A 21,941-nucleotide genomic window follows, 5' to 3' on the forward strand; every position below is an offset into this window, starting at 1 on the left:
GTTTGAGGCCCGTGTACTTAGATTTAGGTGCATGTTAAAGAACCCCAGGTGGTCTAAATTTCCGGAGCCCTCCACTACGGCGTCTCCCATAATCAGATCGTAGTTTTGGGACGTTAAACCCCAGATATTATTAATACTAGGGGGGGGGGGGGGGGGCGGCCGCCTGCCTGAACACCCCCCCCCCCCTGCGCACGCATGGCAATACAGGGCGTACGCTGATATCGGCAATCACAGTCGTCGGCCGTCGTAATATGATCATCGGCGGAACGCGTCGTCTTTTATACAGCAGTCATGAAAACTTCCAGCTTTATCGCTGATACTCGCTTAATCTCTACAATAAACTTGTCCAATCACGTTCTGCGCGTCATCATAAAGGGGCCCTGCAACGCTTTTAAATGCGAAGCATTTCTTAGCGAACCTCAGGCACTTTGGGCGTTTCTATCTACGTATCTATCTATCTATCTATCTAGCCGCCTACGTCTGGGCGCTCTCCTGGTCGTCTCTGTAACTTCTAATGTGCCAAAATTGGCATAGCAGGGGATCAGTGTATGGTGAACGTGATTCGCTGGTCATGACATCAATAACGCAAAATACCTGTCGCGTACGTCATGAAACCCTTTCTCTCAGTCACCTGTGGCACATACCCGCATACCAGAGTTTATGTTATGCGGGTATGTGCCACAGGTGATACAAATTTTCAACCAACACAGTAAACGCGAACACACACATTGACACGCAAGGGAAGTGAAAATAATAATAATTGCAGGGGCTTTAATTTTGACTATCTGGTATTCTTTAACGTGCACCGAGATCGCACAGTACACGGGCATCTAGCATTTTGCATGCGACCGCCGCGGCCGGGATCGAACCCGCGACCTTCGGGTCAGCAGCCGAGCACCGTAACCGCTACACCACCGGCGCGGACTCAAGGAAAGTGAGGAAGCTGAAAACAGAACACCCCTGGAAGGCGCTCAACTACCATGCACTCGTTCACGTGGTCCGCAACGTGGACCACGTCGATTGCGCAAAAACCGGGGTCAATGCTTCCTACAATAAATCTGCCGAGAGAACCAGGCCGCTCATCATTATCGATGACTTAAACATTGATCTATCAAGACGGAACAGCGACTGGTCTGTATACTGCGTGAAACACGGCTTGAATATGGACAGGGCATCAAAAGACCTCGCTGCCACGTGCAGGACAGGAGGCGTCATAGACCATTTCATCGTAAGAGGCATCCAGGATTTCCACCAGCTCTACTATACCTCGTACTTCACTACACTTAGACCTCTCGTAGCTGCGATCACGAACGGATCCGGTCGAGCTGCTGGTGCTCACTGATCACGGTGATGATGACCTTGTTGAAGAACTGTCAAGAACCCCTTCTACACATACACACGGGTTCGTGAAACGTGCGTGCGTTCGCGTCATAACAGATAAATATAAACTTAACGGTAACCGAACTGCAGCTGTGATTGCAGCGTACGCGCAGTGCTTCTGCGTGTGCCTCTTGGCTGTGTGTATATCTAGAATAATGTTTCTGAAACGGAGCTTTGTTGCGAGTAACGCCTGTCCTGTGCATTTGCGTTTCGTCTTTGTGCTGTTCGGATTCGCGCTATCCAGTGTTGAAGAATATAAGCACTACATATCAGCTTATCGCGTGTGGTGATGGTAACACCCATGTTGCTGTTGGCATCGCTGCGCAACTGTAAACAACTGGTTATATAATGCATATGCGACTCATCAGCATATGAGTGTGCGTTACCACTTCATATTTCTCTAGCGTCATTCCTTAACGTTTCGCTCAGTATGAAAAATTACGCCAGTCACCATCCCGCGCATGCTTCGCGTAACTTCGACTCGCATAGTACGTGGGATCTGCCGAATTTTTTCTTCTGCATTCTGCAGCGCTGGAATGCGTGTAGTGCTCCTAGATGAACGCAAAAAGTGTTATCGAAATCGGTGCATGGTAACGGAAGTTATTAGCCTTCAAACTTCAAAACCCCAGCAAACGACGAGAAAAAAAGTTCCCTTTCACATTTCACTCTACCACTGACGTCAAAAGCCGGTTCCAAACACCTTGGGCCTTCTACAGAGACATACGGAATGACTCGCCTCGTGTTGGCCGTAAAGCAGCGCTCCTAGCGTCGTTTTGCAATTGTTTTCAAATTTTCCTATTTAAAAATAGGAATTATTTTGCATCTGAGGAAGTATAAAGCGTACTTTTATTATTTTTAGCTCACAACAGTTTGGCCTATCTGACCATATGAATATTACGTGCGACTTGTCGCGTCAAACTAATCAAAACGCCCGGCCAACGTCGTCACTCCCACGTGCTTAACTGGCATTTCCGACCACAAAAATAGCCGTTGCATGTCGCTCTAGTCCGAAAACAATGTGGTTTTTACGTTGAAAAAAATTTTAACAGCTTTGTTATTGGCGTTGCCACTCGAGCAACAATATCGGTGAATTTCATAGTTAGAGAAGAAGCGATGAAAACTACATGCTTAATTTATGTCGCAGGTCCCCTTTAATGGAGCGATATAAACGATCGTGAAGCTTCCCCGACATTGCTGCGTGGCCTGCGCCGAGAGTTGCTAACGTTTTTTTAAAGACGATAGTCTTTCTTGGGGAACTTAAACGCAGAAATTTTCGTCTGTCTGTCTGTCCGTCCGTCCGTCTGTCGGTCTGTTTGTCTGTCTGTCACCGGATTCAGCGACCCGGCCAAAGTTGAACCACTTGCTTAACGCCCACCAATCTTGAACCGGTACGGCTGTTCATACTTGGGAACGTTGTTGATCAAAAAGTAAATATTACACATATTTGAGGCGCAACATCACTAGGTAAGTATTAGGTGGTGTGTTCCTTTAATAGAAAATACATAGATACGCAATTTTAAAGACCCTAGTTTCTTAAGCTGCGCTGAAATGCGGCTGCGCTCAAAATGCCTATGCCTGCCGACGAACGCCCTCTGCCACGGAGAAAGGAAACCCTCTGCACAAGCTCATGTTTCCCGATGTATTGCCAGATGGCGTCGATATCACACGCAGCGCCTCCTCTATCGTCTGTACACGGCATTTGCAGCGGAGCACGCAAATACGCGGCTAATGTTAGGGGCGAAGCTCCTTAAAGCGGCACCCGTTCGTCGCCGTCGTAGTGCGTAACCAGTCTTAAGGCTTTATACCAGATCTTGACCTCCAAGGTGGTGCCGGTGGGAGATTTCTCCTGTGCGTTGTTGAACAATAAAAAATTCGCAGCGTGCGCGTTAACTAAAAGCCGAATTCTTCTGTCTCTCATTCCCCATTAGCAGCCATTGGCATGTTCCAGTAGGAAACGTTAGTAGAAGTAGAAGTGTAAGTGTTAGCTAAAACCCGACTTCTTCTGTCTCTCATTCCCATTAGCAGCCATTGTTTACCTCCAAGGTAGTGCCTGGTGAGATTTCTCCTGTGCGTGATTAAACAATAAAATTTTGTTCAAAATGCCGTTGATTGATGAAATAAACCAACGAAAGACGCCAGATGATTTCTAAAAGCAAAACGAAAAGACGCCAGATGTTTCTAAAGCAAAACGAAAAGACGCCAGATGTTTCTCCTCTCCTACGGTCTTGCGGTGAGAGCCCAAGACGTACAGGATAAGCGAGCGCGCACGAGCGACCACGCCCTGCGCCCGGCCATCTCAACGCGTGGAGCGACGACCTTTAAAGAGCGCCCTTCTAGCCCTTCGCGCCATCTCGCAAGTGATAACGAAAACACGCTGATGTACCCCGATCTCTGAGTACCGGCACCGGCAAATGGTGTATATAAATAGCACGTCGTTAGTATGACGAAGGTCGTGCCATCTGTGGCGGAGTCGTTTCGCGCTGCGCGCTGCGGATCGAGGGGTCGCAAGTCCGACTCCCGGTAACAGTACTTTTCCTTCCAGATTTTTCTTTGCTATATGTTAGTCTTTATATTTTAAAACGTGGTATCCGTGACGAAAATGCGTCAGTGGAGCCGTGGTGGTCCCCGGTATAAAACACTTTCATGTTAAAAGAACTTAATTTTTTAGGCAAGGCCCACAGGGTGACTCGACAGTAGGGACATTGTCGTATTCGCCCGTCGAAGTCATGTCCTTTCTGCAACGCGTATTACAGCAGTTTTGTTAGTCGGTGCCCTCGCAATCGAAGTGTCGGCGGCGGAGAAATCGCGTTGGTGCATGTGGAAGCTGCACTACTCCGATGAGCCGGCGCGCGCTAACACGAAGCGAAAGGCAAAGAACGTAACTGCATCTAGGGTGCCTCGGCGACGCCAGCACGGCCAGTGTCCCTCGCTGGTAACCATGACCTCCGATATCGCGCGCAATCTCGGAGTAAGCGCTAGTAAGTGTCGATCGTGCATTACTTCTTTTCACCTCTTACAGACAGCGGCACCGTCCCACTCCGCCCCGCCTGCCTACACCGCCAACAGAGAGCACCTTGCGAGATAGAATGTGTAAAAAATATAAGGCGCGTTCGTACCGTGTGCAACATTTGCGAAAGTATCTTAGTTGGTTTAGCGTCGGGCGCTTACCGACGGCACTTACCGACGACGCCTAGCGACGGCGCTTACCGTCGCGGCCGCAACGTCGTGGGTTCGATCCCCTGCGGTGGATCTTTTCCTTGGTTTCTTCTTTTTCACCGGTCACCGTCCATTTTGTCAAGGCCATATCTGTAACGGATGTACTAGGTGGACCCCGGCATAAAAAACTTTCGTGATAAAAGCCAGTAATTCAGTGAATGATTCAAAGAAGTGCCGCTACGTCTCCTTAAACGAAGCTCATCATTTTATTTCGTAATATATTCCTGAACGCACGCAAACAGCTTGCATTTAGGAATCGAAAAAAAAGAAAACACTTCTTCAACATCATCACTGTAAACCATGCCGAAGCTCGTGTCAAATATCTTGAGAAAATTGTACCACCGCGCCCGAATTTTCTGCTCTAATGGGATCATTAATGGACTGTTGCATCAAGTGGCTTTCTGAATACTTGAAACCATTTTTTTCCACGTACTTCTTACCGTAATAGTTGTCGGAAACGGAATTTCAGGCTTATGAGTCTTTATTGTGAGAACAGCTGCAGTTCTAAACCCTGGATTTTAGCAACCAAAGAGGACAATTTTTCAAGGTTAAGGTCCCTCAACAGGGCAACCGCCTTATCCGTGACCTTCGACAAGGTCACAGAGGCAGGCTACGTGTTTTGCGCAGCTAACAGCGCGAAACACGTAGACGAGGAAGCAAGTGGACACGGCACAGCGCTGACTTTCAACTGAATTTTTATTGAAGAACAAGAAAATATATATACATCGAAACGAGAACAACACGTGACTAACCCAGCCTTGGCAATCGAAAATCAAAAGACTAAAAAATCAGACTGAGCATCTATACATCGAAAAGAGAACAACACGTGACTAACATAGCCTTGGCAATGTATAATCAAATGACTCAAAAAAGGAGACTGCGTATTTAAGCAAAGTAAAGGAAACGTCTACAAAAAAGCGTAACCGAAAACAAGACACGGGGTAACAATGATAATTATCCACAATCTAACACGTTAGCTTCGTTATCTAGTAAGGCAATAGATGGGCTGACACACTGACACCCGTTATTACGTATAAAGAACGCCTCCATAATTTCCCTTGACAATTTTTCAGGGTGTTTGAAGGGCACGTTCGTGTTATCATAAAGGGGGCTGCACCCACAATCGCGACAGTGCATGGACAAATGTGAATGCGCAAAGCATTACAAAGTACTGTGGTGTTCTCTCAGCCTAATACTTAAAGAATGCCTGGTCTGTCCTATGTACTGACGACCGCATGTAAACGGTATTGAGTATATCCCGTTTTTAACGCAGGGAACAAATTTCAGACCATGTTTCATAGAGCATTGCCGATTGCTCCTATTTTCTTTGTTGTCTGTGCGCCCTCTTACTGCTTGGAAAATTCCTTTCAGCTTGGATTTACTTCAAAACCCGACATTTATTCTGAATTTAGATGCGACTTTGTGAAAAAGATGCGACCTGTGTGAAAAAGAATGGGCATATGGGATACAGGCAAACCGGCTAAAATCTTCTTTATCGCTCTTTCGTGAGGGCTGTCCCTTAATTTCACGAAGCAATTTATTACATGTCATAGAAATGACTGAATTAGGATAGCCGGCCTCACGCAGCCTTTGTACCTGATTTTGAACGCTGTCTGGCATACGATGGGGACAACACTTGTTGAAAGCGGACCTTATAGCGGAAGTTGCAGTACCCTGCTGTATAAATTTGAAGTGCCCTGACCTGAAATCAAGAAGAGATTTCTTTGACCTCGGTTGATAGGACCAACAAACATGATCTGTTTTGAAGTAGAGCCACAGGTCTAGGAACAGGAGTTCCTCCTTTTCTGGAACTTCAAAAGTAAATTTGAGACCTTGCCTGTGTTCCTTAAATGCCTTCACAACGTATACGATAGGTCGCTGGTTGTTATGCCTGCTGACGAAAACCAAGTTATCTACGTAGCCGAAAACGTGCGTAGCTAATTTACCCAAGTTACTCTTAATTTTATGGTCGACGAAACTCAGGAATATGTTGCTCAAAACTGGGGCTACGCACGAGCCTGCGCAAACTCCTGCCCTTTGGATAACCGTCTTTTCTTGCCACGCAACAAACGTAGATGTCAAGTAAAAATCCAGGAGCTCTAGGAAGCTAGAAGCCGGAATTTTACAGTTTTAGATGAAGCCTAACTCATCCGTTTGCCCCTCCATGCAGTCTTTGACAAAAATTTAATAGCTATTCGGTGCGGCAAGGAATAATAAAGATCTATATCTATGCTAAACGCTAGGCATGTCCCGGGACTGCTTTGCTTAAAAAATTGTACAACGCTCTTAGAGATGGAGACGACGAAAGGGTCTTCGAGCTTAAGCTGTGACAGGTGTAACTCCGAAATGACCTTTAACCAAGACCTTCTTTCAGACACGATAGTCCTAAAAGGATACTGTTGCTTATGCGTCTTTACACTAAAGAACGCTTGCAGAAGAAGCCCTTTTTCCCGCTCGACACGGTTTGCGACTTTGTTAGACCAACCTTATTCAACAGAGCAAGAGCGCAAAATTTAATCTTAACCGGATCAGCGGAAACTTCACGAAAATTCTTGTCGATTGCTCAGGCTGCCTTTTCTAGAAACATATGTTCCGGTAAAATTACAAAATGCCCTTATTTGTCAGATTCAAGAACGCGCAGACTACTATTGGCGCAGAATTCAATCAATGGTCCTAAACTTCTTGAGTACTTTGAATCCCTTGGCGGTTTTTCGAACACATCAACGCAATGAAACGCACCTTGGTCTGTCCACTTCATCTGCTTGGTGAGCCACTGTCCTGGCTAGAATGACCTTGTCTAAATGCTTAAGCTGAGGCTCAAGGCAGAATTTGGACCCCAGATGAAGGACCCGTAGGAACCTTTCTGGCACGGCTTGGTCCCGAAGGATGGTCACTTTTCCTGTTCCTTTTATATCTTGCTTCTTCGCCAAAGTAAGACGTATTTGGTTCGAGAGAAATTCTGTAGCCTGGTGAGACACTCTAGTCCACTCCCTTAGGCGCCGCCGTTGCTGAGCTTCGAAACACTCGTTTCCACAGGTTATACGAATAAGATCCCTGTAGAGCCTTACTTGCTGCCACCATTCTGTGCGTAAGATGCGACACATCCTCCTAGAGTCACCCTCAGGAGGGGTCATCCAACCTCACAAGGACAGCAGGTCTGGAGAGCGCAATGACTTCCTGGCATACCAAGACGCCACTCTTGCCTTGCTCCTGTAAACGGCTATCATAGAAGTAAAAAAAAAACCGGCATTAGTCAAGAAGACGTTAGAACACGGAAAGGAGCCCTTTGTACTAGGAATAACACTAAGTAGGATGGAAAACTGGGCGACTTGGTGCAGATTCATTGCAGCTAACAGCGCGAAACACGTAGACGAGGAAGCAAAAAGTGGACACGGTACAGCGCTGACTTTCAACTGAATTTTTATTGACGAACAAGAAAATATATATACATCGAAACGAGAACAACACGTGACTACCCAGCCTTGGCAATCGAAATTCAAAAGGCTCAAAAATCACACTGCGCATCTATACATCGAAAAGAGAACAACACGTGACTAACACAGCCTTGGCAATCTATAATCAAATGACTAAAAAAATTACACCATCTCCCACTAAAGGGAACCATGTGAGGATGTGAAGCAGCGCATGGGTCGCCTTAAAGTTCCGTTCATCACGGGCATCTTGCCGATGTTAACGCGTCCTTGCAAGTGGAGCACACCATGAATTCGCTGTAGTTGCTGTTGCTGTTACTCGTCCCGAACTCATGTTGGAGCACGCCACGCGGTTTCATCGCGCGTCTGCAGGATCTCGTTCCCTGACGCCATCACGTGATTGCTGAGAGAGTGTAAGGGGGAGAGGCCACAGCGTCTTACCCAGCCTCTTGCACAGGCCCGAACGCGCTACCGCGTGCCACCGCACATGGTTTTGTCTGCATTACGCCAAGCTAGGACAGCATACGGTAGCCCGGGCCCCTAAAGTGCTCTGCACGTATCATCATCAAGGCGGTCGAAAAACAAGACGAAGAAGACTTCTTCTTGGCGCGAGCGCGCGCTCAGATGGCTATGCTAGGTGGTAGAAAGCGGACGGTCGCCAATGGAACTACGGACACAGCCCAGCGCAAATGCTGCTTCGCATTTAAAAGCACATTTGGTCGTCTTCAGGCCGGAGCCCGTGCAGTGCTCTGGTCCGTAGTTCCATTGGCGACCGTGCGCTTTCTACGACCTAGCATAGCCATCTGAGCGCGCGCTCGCGCCAAGGAGAAGTCTTCTTCCTCTTGTTCTTGGACCGCCTTGATGATGATACGTGCAGAGCCCTTTAGGGGCTTGGGCTGCCGTATGCTGCCCTAGCTTGGCGTAACACAGACAAAACCATGTGTGCTGGCACGCGCTAGCGCGTTCAGGCCTGTGTAAGGGGCTGGGCAAGACGCTGTGGCCTCTCCCCTTACGCTATCTCAGCAATCACGTGATGGCGTCGGGGAACAAGGTTCTGCAGACGCGCGATGAACCCGCGTGGCGTGTTCCCAACAAGAGTTATTATTATTTACAAATACTGCCGACTCAGTTGTTGAGACATAGGAGTGGATACAGATGTTCCACACGAATGAAAAAAATACAGTTTAACAAAATACATGATTTCGCAACTCTTTTTCAAATTGCTGAGCATTGAGTTAACAATCAAGACTAGCTTTAAAGGGCATTGTATTTAGGGGATTGAATCGTCGGGTGCCCCGCCACGGCGGTCTAGTGGTTATGGCGCTCGACTGCTGACCTGAAGGTCGCGGGATCGAATCCCGGCCGCGGCTGCTGTATTTTCGATGGTGGTGAAAATGATTGAGGCCTGTGTACTTAGACGTAGGTACATGGTAAACAACCCCAGGTGGTCGAAATTTCCGGAGCCCTCTACTACGGCGTCCTTCATAATCATATCATGGTTTTGGGACGTTAATCCCCAGATATTATTATTGAATCGTCTGGTACGGCGTGCAGAAGCTGCAATGAAAGAAATGGGCGCTAGAACACTCAAGCCAGTGTGAACTGTCTTATGCAGTCGAGTTGCGTAACGTGCGTCGGAGATACCGAAGTTTTCGAAGAGGTCGTTGCAGATTGTTTCGAAAAGCCTTGTTGCAGATTGTTTCGACTTGAGTGTGCCATTTCAAATTTGTTGTCAGAGTTACACCAATGTATTTAAACTCCGTGACACGAGCTAGACTGACACCACCATTAGTATATATAAAATTAAGAGGCTGTTTCTTATTTGAAAAAGCCATGGCAGTTTAGCATGACAAACCAAGTCAAAGGCCTTAGAATAATCAATAAATATGGCGTCAATCTGTCCTCGGTCATTAAGAGAAGAAGCCATGTCGTGCGCAATTTCAAGTAACTGTGTGACAGTAGAATAGCCAGCACAAAAGCCGTGCTGTGATCGGGAAAGTATATTGTGTGCATCTAGGTATTCTGCAAAGTATTTATGAATGATATGCTCCAAAAGTTTAGAGCTCGTAGAAACTAAAGATATTGGCCTATAATTTGGTACTATTTGCTTGTTTCCGGACTTAAATACAGCCACGACGTTTGCTAATTTGCACAGCTGCGGAACTGTTGCAGAAATTATTGATTTTTTAAATATTACAGTAAGATTAATAGCACACCACTCTGAATACCTTTTTAGAAACAGCTGGAATACCGTCTGGGCCAGAGCTTTTCGTACCATCAAGATTTAACATAAGGTTGTGTACTCCAGAGGAGCTTGCTTCAAGATCACGAAGAGCAGGCAGATTGCTGCATGCAGAAAATGAAGGTTGATGCCGTTATCAGTAGAAAACACAGATTTGAAGTAATTATTAAAGCCATTTACTATAGTTCGGGACGAGTAACAACAACAGCAACTACAGTGAATTCATGGTGTGTTCCACTTGCAAGAACGCGTTAACATCGGTCAAGGTGCCCGTGATGAACACAACTTTAAGCCGACGCATGCGCTGCTACGCATACCTACGTGGTTCCCTTTAGTGGGAGATGGTGCAATTTTTTTTTTTACTGCGGCGCGTGGAGTGACCCCCTGCGTCTGCTGCCACACGGGGGCGTCTGATGTAAGGTGCGCCCGGGATTATTTGTTCTTTTAACACGAAAGTGTTTTATGCCGGGGTCAACCAAGACTTCAGTGACGTATTTCCGTCACGGAAATGACGTCGAGAAAATATACACGATCAGATGGCAAAGAAAATAAGTTTCGTCAACGAGCATCGAACCCACGACCGCTCGGTCCGCAATAGATGCCGGGCACGCTATCCACTGCGTCACGGCCACAGACTCTAGAGATGTTACGAACGCGCCTTTTATATATACCACTCTCCCAGTTGGCGGGGTGGCGTTGCCCTCTGGGCGCACTAATGTAATTCGTCATTACTGTCGGCTCCGCAATTAGCACCTGCAACGCGTTAAGGCTGTTTCACATGCGAGCGACCGAGCGGCGGGGCCCGCAGCGATCGAGCGGCAGCAGGACGCTCGGACGCGGCTTCGTTTCACATGGACCGCTTTTGCGCGGCGCGCGCCTCTGCGATGCGCAGTGATGGTTGTGGGAAGCGCCCGTTATCCGCGGGTTTCCTTTCTCCGGGCTCGCTTGTTTTGGTGCGCTTGGGTTGCAAGTTTCACCAGCCTTCTACTTCGGTGATCGATTTTCACGCGTCTAAACCTTGAATGATGATGTGCAGCGTATCAGAGTGCAATTAAACAACTTCAGTAGCCACGTTTATTTCCGTTCCACGCAAGTCATGTTGCACGCACATACACTTGGTCATGGAAAAGCAAAAGAAAGAATTTGTTTTTGGGGTTTTAAGCTTTCACAGGGCTTTCGGTGGCTTTTGCTCTCGAATGCCGCAAGGCGTTGGTGCGCCGTATGGGCCGGCAAGCGGATGCAAGCGGCCCAGTCGACGACATTGTGGGTTTGTGAAGGAGCTCGTCTCTTTTTTTTGCCTATGGGCATTCTGCAGTAAAGAGGCGGCGGCATTTGTCGTCTTCGGGGCACGTGACCAATAAAAAAAGAAAAAGAAAACAGTAAACTATTCGAACGTGCTGCACCAGAGTAGTAAAAAAAAACGGAAACATCTGCTGCGAACAAGTGCGGAGTGTCGTAGGTTCCCCCTGTCCAGACCTATGTTGGTGTCACGATTAGATAAAAATACAAAAGAACAAAATGACACGTGCAAACGATTTGTCTGCTTTGATGGAAGCGCAGTAGATAACAACAAAAGGAAAAGAACGGCGTTTTCTACACTGCCAGCTCGTTACAGCAAATGTCGTCTGCTAGGCAACCGAGTCGGAGCGAGTTCCTCCCGGCGCGCGCGGCTGCTCTCGTCTCCATCCCTACAGTCACGTGCTCCCCACGTCACTGCTCCCCCATTGGTTGACCTTGGGCAGACGCTCTAGACGCTCTGCCGGCTCTGCCGCGAGCGAATTTTTACAAACGGAGCGAACACTCTGATGGCTCGTTCACACTGAGCATTCCGGCGACCGGAGAGCCGCAGAATCCGGTTCGGCGGCGGCGAGATTCGCCGAATCGGCGCAATCCGCGCCGATCGCTCCCGGACCGATTTTTGCGGCAACCGCCGCCGGATCCGCTCGCCGCGGAACTTGAAAGCATGGCGGCCAAGTCCGACACGCTCGTCCCGTCGCAGTCGAAAAACATCCACATAGCGGAATTGCTAATCGAAATGGTGCGGAACTACCTCGTCCTTCACGACAAACGCCACCCGAAGCACAAGGACAGTTTATTGAAGGACGATTTGTGGAATAAAATTGGCAACGAGCTTGGACTGACTGGTATGTACGAGTACTGCTGTCTATGTTGCTTTGTTTCTGATGCAGCTAGCACCAGTTCAAGCATTGCGATGTAGCTGCCTTGCACGCCCTAGTCGCAAAGAGCGTTGAAACGAGCATGGTCGTTTATAGCAGCGCTGAAGACCCGCAAAATTGCATGGCGTAGTTGCGAGCCGCGACAACATCATGAGAACATCCGGGCAACTGCAAATCCATCCCGCGCTCACCCGTGGTTGATGGCGTACTCGACAGATGGCGCAATATGGCTATCCGGCGGCGCGGTGCGCGTGCAGTGCGAACAACACTGTGTTTCGGCGACAGGAGCATTCCGGTCGCTGTGGCCGGCGGATTCCACAGTGTGAATGAGCCATAAGGCAAAATTACCCCGAACGAGGAGTAACGGAGCCCAATAGGCCCGCAGATGAACGGTTAGACCGTCGTAGGAGCAAGCGGAGAGGGATGCCTGGGGATGCGTGCCGTGTGCAATTCAGTTAGCCTGCAAAGGGATGAACGGCGCGGGAGACGCAGGCCGTGTGCATGGATACGTTCCGTGTGCAAACCGTTGTCAAGAAAGCTATTCGTCCTCCTCGCTCGGGTCAGTCTTCCATCTTGTGTTTGAGCTGGCGTGTTGCCGGTTAAGTCGCGCTCGGAGTTCTCCGATCTAGGACCTACGGCTCGCTGCCTTTGATACAGACGTATGCGTGGATGAGTGTGTCGTGCTGCTTTTACGTTTCGCCACACCCACGAAGTCTGGAGCTGCTCTCGACACGTCGCGACGCCGCGCTGTATATCTCCGGCGCAATCACGGCACTGCGTCGCCACCGGCTAGGAATGGCGGCCGAGAAGACTGTAGGCCAGAGCCGTCGATGGGGAGAGTCTGGCGAATGGGCGGGGCAGTGACGTCGCGGCGCGGCGATGACGCTGTTCACGTCACCGCCACGCCTCCGCTCCGGCGGCGTCCGCCATATATAGTCTTTCCAGTCAGCGGCAAACCGTGGCCTGCTGCTAACCACTTCTTATTCTTCTAATCGGCAGGATACCCAGTCACCTTCGTATCAGTGCGTGGTGGATCGTTCATCTGCGGAGCCTACTTTCGTCTCGGAATACGCGTCGACGCATGCGCTGGGCTGCTATCGTGGACGTCTTGAGCTGTGTGCCGCCACCCCCATTACCGTTGAAGTCACCGATGCTGGAGCCTTCGTCCTCCTGGCGTCGACTGTGGTGTACTTAAACCCTGCTTCTGCCACACCCCTGTGCAGTCAGCGGCAAACCGTGGCCTGCTGCTAACCACTTCTTATTCTTCTAATCGGCAGGATACCCAGTCACCTTCGTATCAGTGCGTGGTGGATCGTTCATCTGCGGAGCCTACTTTCGTCTCGGAATACGCGTCGACGCATGCGCTGGGCTGCTATCGTGGACGTCTTGAGCTGTGTGCCGCCACCCCCATTACCGTTGAAGTCACCGATGCTGGAGCCTTCGTCCTCCTGGCGTCGACTGTGGTGTACTTAAACCCTGCTTCTGCCACACCCCTGTGCAGTCAGCGGCAAACCGTGGCCTGCTGCTAACCACTTCTTATTCTTCTAATCGGCAGGATACCCAGTCACCTTCGTATCAGTGCGTGGTGGATCGTTCATCTGCGGAGCCTACTTTCGTCTCGGAATACGCGTCGACGCATGCGCTGGGCTGCTATCGTGGACGTCTTGAGCTGTGTGCCGCCACCCCCATTACCGTTGAAGTCACCGATGCTGGAGCCTTCGTCCTCCTGGCGTCGACTGTGGTGTACTTAAACCCTGCTTCTGCCACACCCCTGTGCAGTCAGCGGCAAACCGTGGCCTGCTGCTAACCACTTCTTATTCTTCTAATCGGCAGGATACCCAGTCACCTTCGTATCAGTGCGTGGTGGATCGTTCATCTGCGGAGCCTACTTTCGTCTCGGAATACGCGTCGACGCATGCGCTGGGCTGCTATCGTGGACGTCTTGAGCTGTGTGCCGCCACCCCCATTACCGTTGAAGTCACCGATGCTGGAGCCTTCGTCCTCCTGGCGTCGACTGTGGTGTACTTAAACCCTGCTTCTGCCACACCCCTGTGCAGTCAGCGGCAAACCGTGGCCTGCTGCTAACCACTTCTTATTCTTCTAATCGGCAGGTGAGCTTTTGGTATCGACCTGTTTCTATTTTGTCATACATATCTTTGTTTGCCGCTGACTGCACCAAGATGTCAAATAGTTGTGCCCTGTGCTCCCAGTTGCTGCCAACGGATGGCAAATTTGTGACGTGTATGTTGTGTAAGCGAGGGTATCACCTTGGCAAAAATTGTTCCGCGATTGCTGAGGGTACCTACACTAAGATGTCAATTGAGAGGCGTGAAGCTTGGTCGTGTCAGGCTTGCAAACAATCTGGAGCGGCGACAAGTGATGCTTCGTTCTCCCATCAATTGACATCAGTAAGCCAAAAACTCGATCAGCTTACAACAACAGTCGGAGCGCTTGTGGTTAAAGTAGAGGAATTACTATCGTTCAAATCCACGGCAGAAAGGCTGGCTGAGACTGTAGGAGAAGTACAAAAGTCTATCGAATTCCTCTCTGCGAAGTATGACTCCGTTCTCTCCACTGTATCGGATAGCCAAGCTGAAGTTGGTGAACTTCGGGCTCAGTGCGAGTCACTGTCCACAACCGTTTCTGCTCAGGATGCAACCATCCACACCATGAACACCGAAATCAATGCCCTTGAACAATATACCAGGAGATGCAACTTTGAGATACATGGTTTGCCCATCGAGCGCAACGAGAACCTCATGTCTATACTTGGCAGGGTGGCAGAGAGTCTAGGTATAGAATTTCAGCCTTCGGATGTCGCAGTTGTTCACAGGCTGCCAGCTCGCAGGGATAGCATTCCGGCTATCATTGTTCAAGCACACACCGTTGCAATCAAACAAAAATGGCTGGATGCTCGCAAAGGTCTCCCAAAACTTGTGTTGGATGGTATGGATCCGAATACTCGCCTTTATTTCAATGATAATTTGACTCGTTTTAATCGGGATTTGTTTCGTCAAGCTCGCATGAGAGGAAGGGAAAAAGAATATAAGTTTGTCTGGACACGCGATGGAAAGGTGCTGGCGAGAAAGATGGAAGGCTCTCCTCTCGTCCGCATCGATACTCTAATGGATCTCGAGAAACTTATCTAAATATGGGCATTTCCAACACACCCTCATTTGGTAGCTTTTCAGAAGCCCATAACTTCATTTTGAGTTCTAATAATGCATTAACAGCTATTCATGTTAATATCCGCAGCATCCGGAAACACTGGAATCATTTCTGTGCGCTGATCTCTCCTTTCGTGTCTATTTGTGACATATTTGTGCTGACTGAAATTAATGCCTCCGCTGAATGCATTTCGTCGTATTCCATTCCCGGTTATCAACTGTTTTCATACACGCGCTCGCTGCGCAGGGGAGGGGGTGTGGCCGTATTTGTAAAAGACGCATGGTCGGTATCAAGGTTAACGCTTTCATTTTCGCATGCAGAAGTGGTCGCTTTGCGCCTATGCGCTGCTGAGTTATCGGCAACTATATTGTCGCTCTACCGGCCCCCATGCTGCAATGTCCGATTGTTCTTATCAGAACTTGATGCAGCGCTATCATCCCATTCTCTTGACGACAACGTGCTTGTGCTGGGCGACATCAATATTGATACCCTTCGCCCTGCTGTGCCACTGGTTGCTGATTATCTTGACCTTTTATCGAAATGGGGTTTGGAAGGTGCTATACATCTACCGACACGTGAAGAATTTCTATCGGGAAAACTGGTGAAATCGTGCATTGACCACATTAATGTCCGTTGTTCTAATCTTATTACACAGGCAGCAGTCGTTGAAACCAAGGTCGCTGATCATTATTTTATCTGCTGTAGTCTTGTAAACTGCTCGAAACCTCCAAAAAAAGGCAGTACAAAAAAAGAAATTTCCATTGTACATCCAAAGCTTTTCGACGACTGTATTACAAAGCATGACTGGCACTCTGTATTATGCACTGTCTCCCCAGCCAATTTATACGATTATTTTGTTCAGATACTCGATAACTACAGGAAAAAATGTACCCGCTGTGTAAAGATACGATTACGCCGAGAAGAGAACAAATGGCTGTCGCCACAAATATTAGCTGCAATCAAGGAGAAAGACCTTTTGTGGACCCAAGCGAAACGGGCTCCGAACCAACCTGAGTTGCACCAAAAATTTAAACTATGTAGGAATCGAGTGAACGCCATGATCCGATGGGCCAAGAGAAATCACCTACGTGGAAAATTTAGCGAAGCTCACTCGAACATGAAAAAGACTTGGTCTCTAATAAATGAATTAAGAGGCGTATCTAAACGTGATGGCCATCAGTTATCGCTTCTCTCGCACTTTGCAGATGATGGAATCACTGTTGCGAATGAATTCAATACTTTCTTTTCACGCGTCTCTGGTATTGTTAAACCACACCCCGAAGTATGTACTCTAAAATACAGCGCATGCAAATCAGCGTATCTTCCTTCTATTTCAGAATGTGACCTCAAATCAATCCTTTTCAACTTAAAATCTAATAAATCACCTGGCATTGACGGAATATCAGTAGATGAGTTACGCAGAAACTTTAATGCTATTAAGTGTGTATTATTAACATTGCTCAACCATATCGTTGACACTGGAATTATCCCAGCAGAAATGAAAAAGGCCCTTGTGATACCGTTGTTCAAGGGTGCTGCACGAAATAAGCATGAAAATTACCGTCCCATCTCTATTTTACCTTGCATCTCTCAAATACTGGAAAAACACATCTTGCAAGCTATGTTCACGTACCTTGATGCCAATAACGTTATATCAAATGCGCAATATGGTTTTATACCAGGTAAAGGCACACAGGACCTCCTAGAGGATATTTCAGACCTTATAAATTCTGCTTTCGAAGCAAACCAGGTTGTATGTGCTCTATTCGTGGATGTCAGCAAAGCTTTTGATAGTGTGTGTCATAGTCTACTATTAACAAAACTCTCATTGATAGGATTTCGTGGGCCTTTTTTAAAATTACTTACCAACTTTTTAGACGGTAGAGCACAGCTAGTATCCATAGGACAGTACCGCAGCAATATAACCTCTATAAAAGCCGGAGTGCCCCAGGGATCAATATTAAGCCCACTACTTTTCAACTTATATGTCAATGATCTCGCCGCGGCTGTGTCTACTTGCATATTTCAATACGCTGACGACACTGTCATTTTGTCTCGGCATTCCCGTTTTCCAGAAGCAGTTTCCCTTCTGCAAGATTCTACGATACATTTGATGAACTGGTTCGCCAATAATGTGATTAATGTAAACGTCTCTAAAACACAGCTCATTTGTTTCCATAACCCACTAAAAAAGTTAGTTTAAGCGTCCATTGCTGGCTCACTGTTCGTCTTGCTCTCCGTGTTCTTGTACACCTGTTCCATATGTTTCATCTGTTAAATACCTTGGGGTATTTCTTGACAGTGACTTCGCCTGGAATTCTCACCTGGCGTATGTTTGTTCAAGGCTCAGGGCAGTCTCTCGTACATTATACACTATGAGATACTATACACCACTATCTATTCGCAAAATGATACTGAAAGCCTTAGGTTATAGTGTTCTTCGGTATGGTGTTACGGCGTTCGGTCACTGCGCGATTCGTTGGAAAAATAGAATAGACTCTATACTTCGTACAATTTTGAAAGTGATTAGTTATGATTTAAGACTGCCCTCAGGCACAGACCTTTTTAAATCATTACGATGCTCCAACTTTGATGCCCTTCTGACTGAGACAGCTGTCCTAAGGCATTTTTGGTCTAACAAGTTTAAAGTTCCTTACGTCCCTACACGCTGCCTCCGACCTAAAAACCGTTTTCGAGTGATTCGCTGCTCCACCAGATACGGTCAGCGCACTCGTAGCTACTTTATACCGTCTCGCCTTAATCAACTACCCCCGAGTGTCTTCCGTGCAAAAACAAAATTCAAGCTTAAGCAACTTCTACGTCGTATCAATCTTTAACTACTTCGTGATGTCTTTACTTTTCATTCGGTAAATGCCGTTGCGGTATCAAAACCTTAAGGTAACCATGTATTTCAGGCTGCGCATAGCTGTGGGTGTATTAAAGGCATTTTATTTTTTTTTTCTCTACAGGTTTGAATGATGTTACATTGCTTTATCATGTGTTCTTTCGTTTTTCGTGGTTTTCCCGCTTATTTTTTTTTTTTTTTTTTACATCACCGAAACTCTGATGGTCTTCTATTATTGTATGTTTGCCATTTACGAATGGTCAACTCATGTAAGGCTAGGTGACGTTATATGTATTACCATTAGTTTCATTTCTTCGTGCACTGCTGTACATGTGCGTCTATTGTTTGTATGTATGCGCGAAAAGATAAAAAAAAAGGTGTCTGCATTTAAGTGGTCCTATAGACAAATGAATTCCTGTTGTCTGCTGTCTGCCGGCTCTGCCCTTCAAGCCCAATGAGGCTTTGGCAGGCCAATTTTGTATCACATTGTTACTGTGCCAAATGTTAATAAAGTATTATTATTATTATTATTATTATTATTATTCCGCGCGACGGGCGCACGGCTGAGGCTATGTACGCGCTGTTCATTCGTGAAATTTAGCGCTACTGAACAAATTGCGAAAGCGAAATTGTGCAAGAACATTGTTATACGAATTTAATGAAGAATATGGAGTGAATTAGACGTGTCTAAATCATCGTGAAACTGAGTTATGCACGCCGATTCGAGTCCACGACGTGATACGCGCTGTGCTTTTTGGTCGCAGCTCTTAGACGTCTGTTCCTGCGTTGTTCGGCATCGCCGTTGGCGTAGTCGGCGTAACCGATAGAGCGAACGATGACGAAAGACAGCGAACGTGGATTCTGTCGATATCACGAGCCACTGGCCTCTAACATCGCTTTCTTCCTCCGTCATGCGTGCTCGCCCTTCGGTTGGAGCTCGTGCGCATGTAGAGCTGGTGGGTGCGCTGCTACTGTCTCGCTTGTCGTGACGGGGATGTCGATGACGCCTGCAATGCACAGAGTGGCGTGCGTAGCACTCGAGCACTGGCAGTTTCTGTGGCAATATGTAACGAATGTTCCAATGCGGATAGCCAGAAATTCAAACACAGTTCGCGTTGCCTCAACGCAAAGCTGCGCTCAGAATTCGCATGAGGGAGTATCGTGATCATCGGTGACTTTTCGAGCTATGAAGACCTGTGGGTTTGCGTTTATCTTGTTTTTTTTTTTTTTAATGCGAAGCATTTCTTAGCGAACTTCTACGACTTTGAGCGTATCTATGTGTCTACCTATCTAGCCGCCTACGAATTTGTGCTCTCCTGGCCGTTTCGTTCATGGGGTGTATACCAAAATTGGTACGGCATAATGTGACTGTATGACAAACATAAATGAGTGGTCTAACATGAAAATCATTACATGCATGTCATGTACAGCATGATTTACATGCCACAGTCTTGGTGCTGTTGCGGCCGTTTCGTTAATTTGATATATACCAAAATTGGTATCGCTTGACGAGAGTGTATGGCGAACACAAATAACGGGAGTTATTATGAAAATCATGATACGCATGTCATGTGCAGCACGACTTACGTTCATGGTGCTCTGGCGGACGTTTCGCTAGCTTGATATACACCAAAATTGGTATTGCGCGACACGACTGTGTGACGAACATAAATAACGGGAGTTAATACGAAAATCATGACACACGTGTCATGTATAAGATGACTTACTTGCTACGCTCATGGTGCGCTGGCGGCCGTTGCGCTAGCTTGATATATACCAAAATTGGTAGTGCGCGACATCACTGTGTGACGAACATAAATAACGGGAGTTAATGTGAAAATCATGACACGCGTGTCATGTACAGCATGACTTACGTACCACGCTCATGGAGCGCTGGCGGCCGTTTCGCTTGCTCGATATACACCAAAATTGGGACCCGCCCCGGTGGTCTAGTGGTTATGGCGCTCGACTGCTGACCCGAAGGTCGCGGGATCGAATCCCGGCCGCGGCGGCTGCATTTTCGATGGAGGCGAAAATGTCTGAGGCCCGTGTACTTAGATTTAGGTGCACGTTAAAGAACCCCAGGTGGTCGAAATTTCCGGAGCCCTCCACTACGGCGTCTCTCATAATCATATGGGGGTTTGGGACGTTAAACCCCAGATATTATTATTATACACCAAAATTGGTAGTGCGCGACATGACTGTGTGACGAACATAATTAACGAAAGTTAATGTGAATATCATGACACACGTGTCATGTACAGCGTGACTTACGTGCCACGGTCATGGTGCGATGGTGGCCGTTCCGCCAGATTGATATACACCAAAATTGGTATTGCGTGATGTGACTCTGTGAAGAGCATATATAAGAGGTGTGATTTTTGGAACATGTGACGTGACAAGTGTTACGTGAGAATCATTGCATACCACGCCGGAAAAGTCTGTGCACGTGTTCTGGCACCAAAACAGAATATAAAGAAGAGGACGGATTGCGTGCCGCTTCCAGATGGTGACAATTTTTATTCGCCACTAACGGGGATTCTCCAACCTTAAACAGCTCTGCTTTTAAAAGAAACACGTAATTGTATTAAGGCCACAAAAGCGCAAAAGCGGGCGTACACAAGCGGCTTGGGGATCTCGAGCCCTAAAATTCCCTCTTAGAGAATTTTAGTGCCGGGACCCCAAAGTGCCTTGCGTACGTAAGCCCCTTACGTTCCTCTTTATAGTCCATGGGTGCGGCTGAGAGTACAAGGGAACGTAAGAGGGTGAATAAGGAAGCGGCTTGGAGTCCCCGGCACTAAAACTCTCTAATAAGAGAGAAAAAAAAAACTCACAGGGTCCCTTATGCGTTCGCCTAAGACCACTCGAAGGCGAAAGCCGTCTTCCTTTTCTTCAGTTGATGTATTGTTCCTCACGCCCCCTCCCCCCCCCCCTCGAAAGCTTTGTGACCTAACATTGTTTTGCACTGCCTCCAAGATCGGAGGCACTGCAATCTTTCTACACCACATCTGGTCATGTGCTGACGTCATCGCGTGAAGTCACGTTATTCGACGTCATGATGACGTCACAATCTTTGGTCGTATGGTCACGTCATTACGTGATGGTTTTTGACATCCCTCGTGTTGACGCCGCCGACGCGGGACGCCGGCGGTCAATTTTCGCGTTTGCTGAGGCATCTAAGGTTTTCGTCAGAGCAGGTGCAGGGCCCCCAGTAGGCGCGTGTTAAATGAAAACAATACCTCGTTCGGCTAGTCTTAAAGCGGACATCCTGTTGGTTTACTTTACAAAATCATTTTTCTGCTCAACATCTTCGCCCTCTATACTTCCTAATCACGAAATTTGATCGAGCACACAAGAGCTTCCTGCACGAGCACAGACATCGTGCACTATAAGTACATGACTAAAAAGCGCAAGGCACATTCGCTTAGCACAGAGGCGCAGATTAATTATTTACATGCGCGAATTAAACGTGAAACTGCTAG

This window comes from Rhipicephalus sanguineus, chromosome 4 (assembly GCF_013339695.2).
Source record: "Rhipicephalus sanguineus isolate Rsan-2018 chromosome 4, BIME_Rsan_1.4, whole genome shotgun sequence".
In the NCBI taxonomy this organism is placed as follows: domain Eukaryota; kingdom Metazoa; phylum Arthropoda; class Arachnida; order Ixodida; family Ixodidae; genus Rhipicephalus; species Rhipicephalus sanguineus.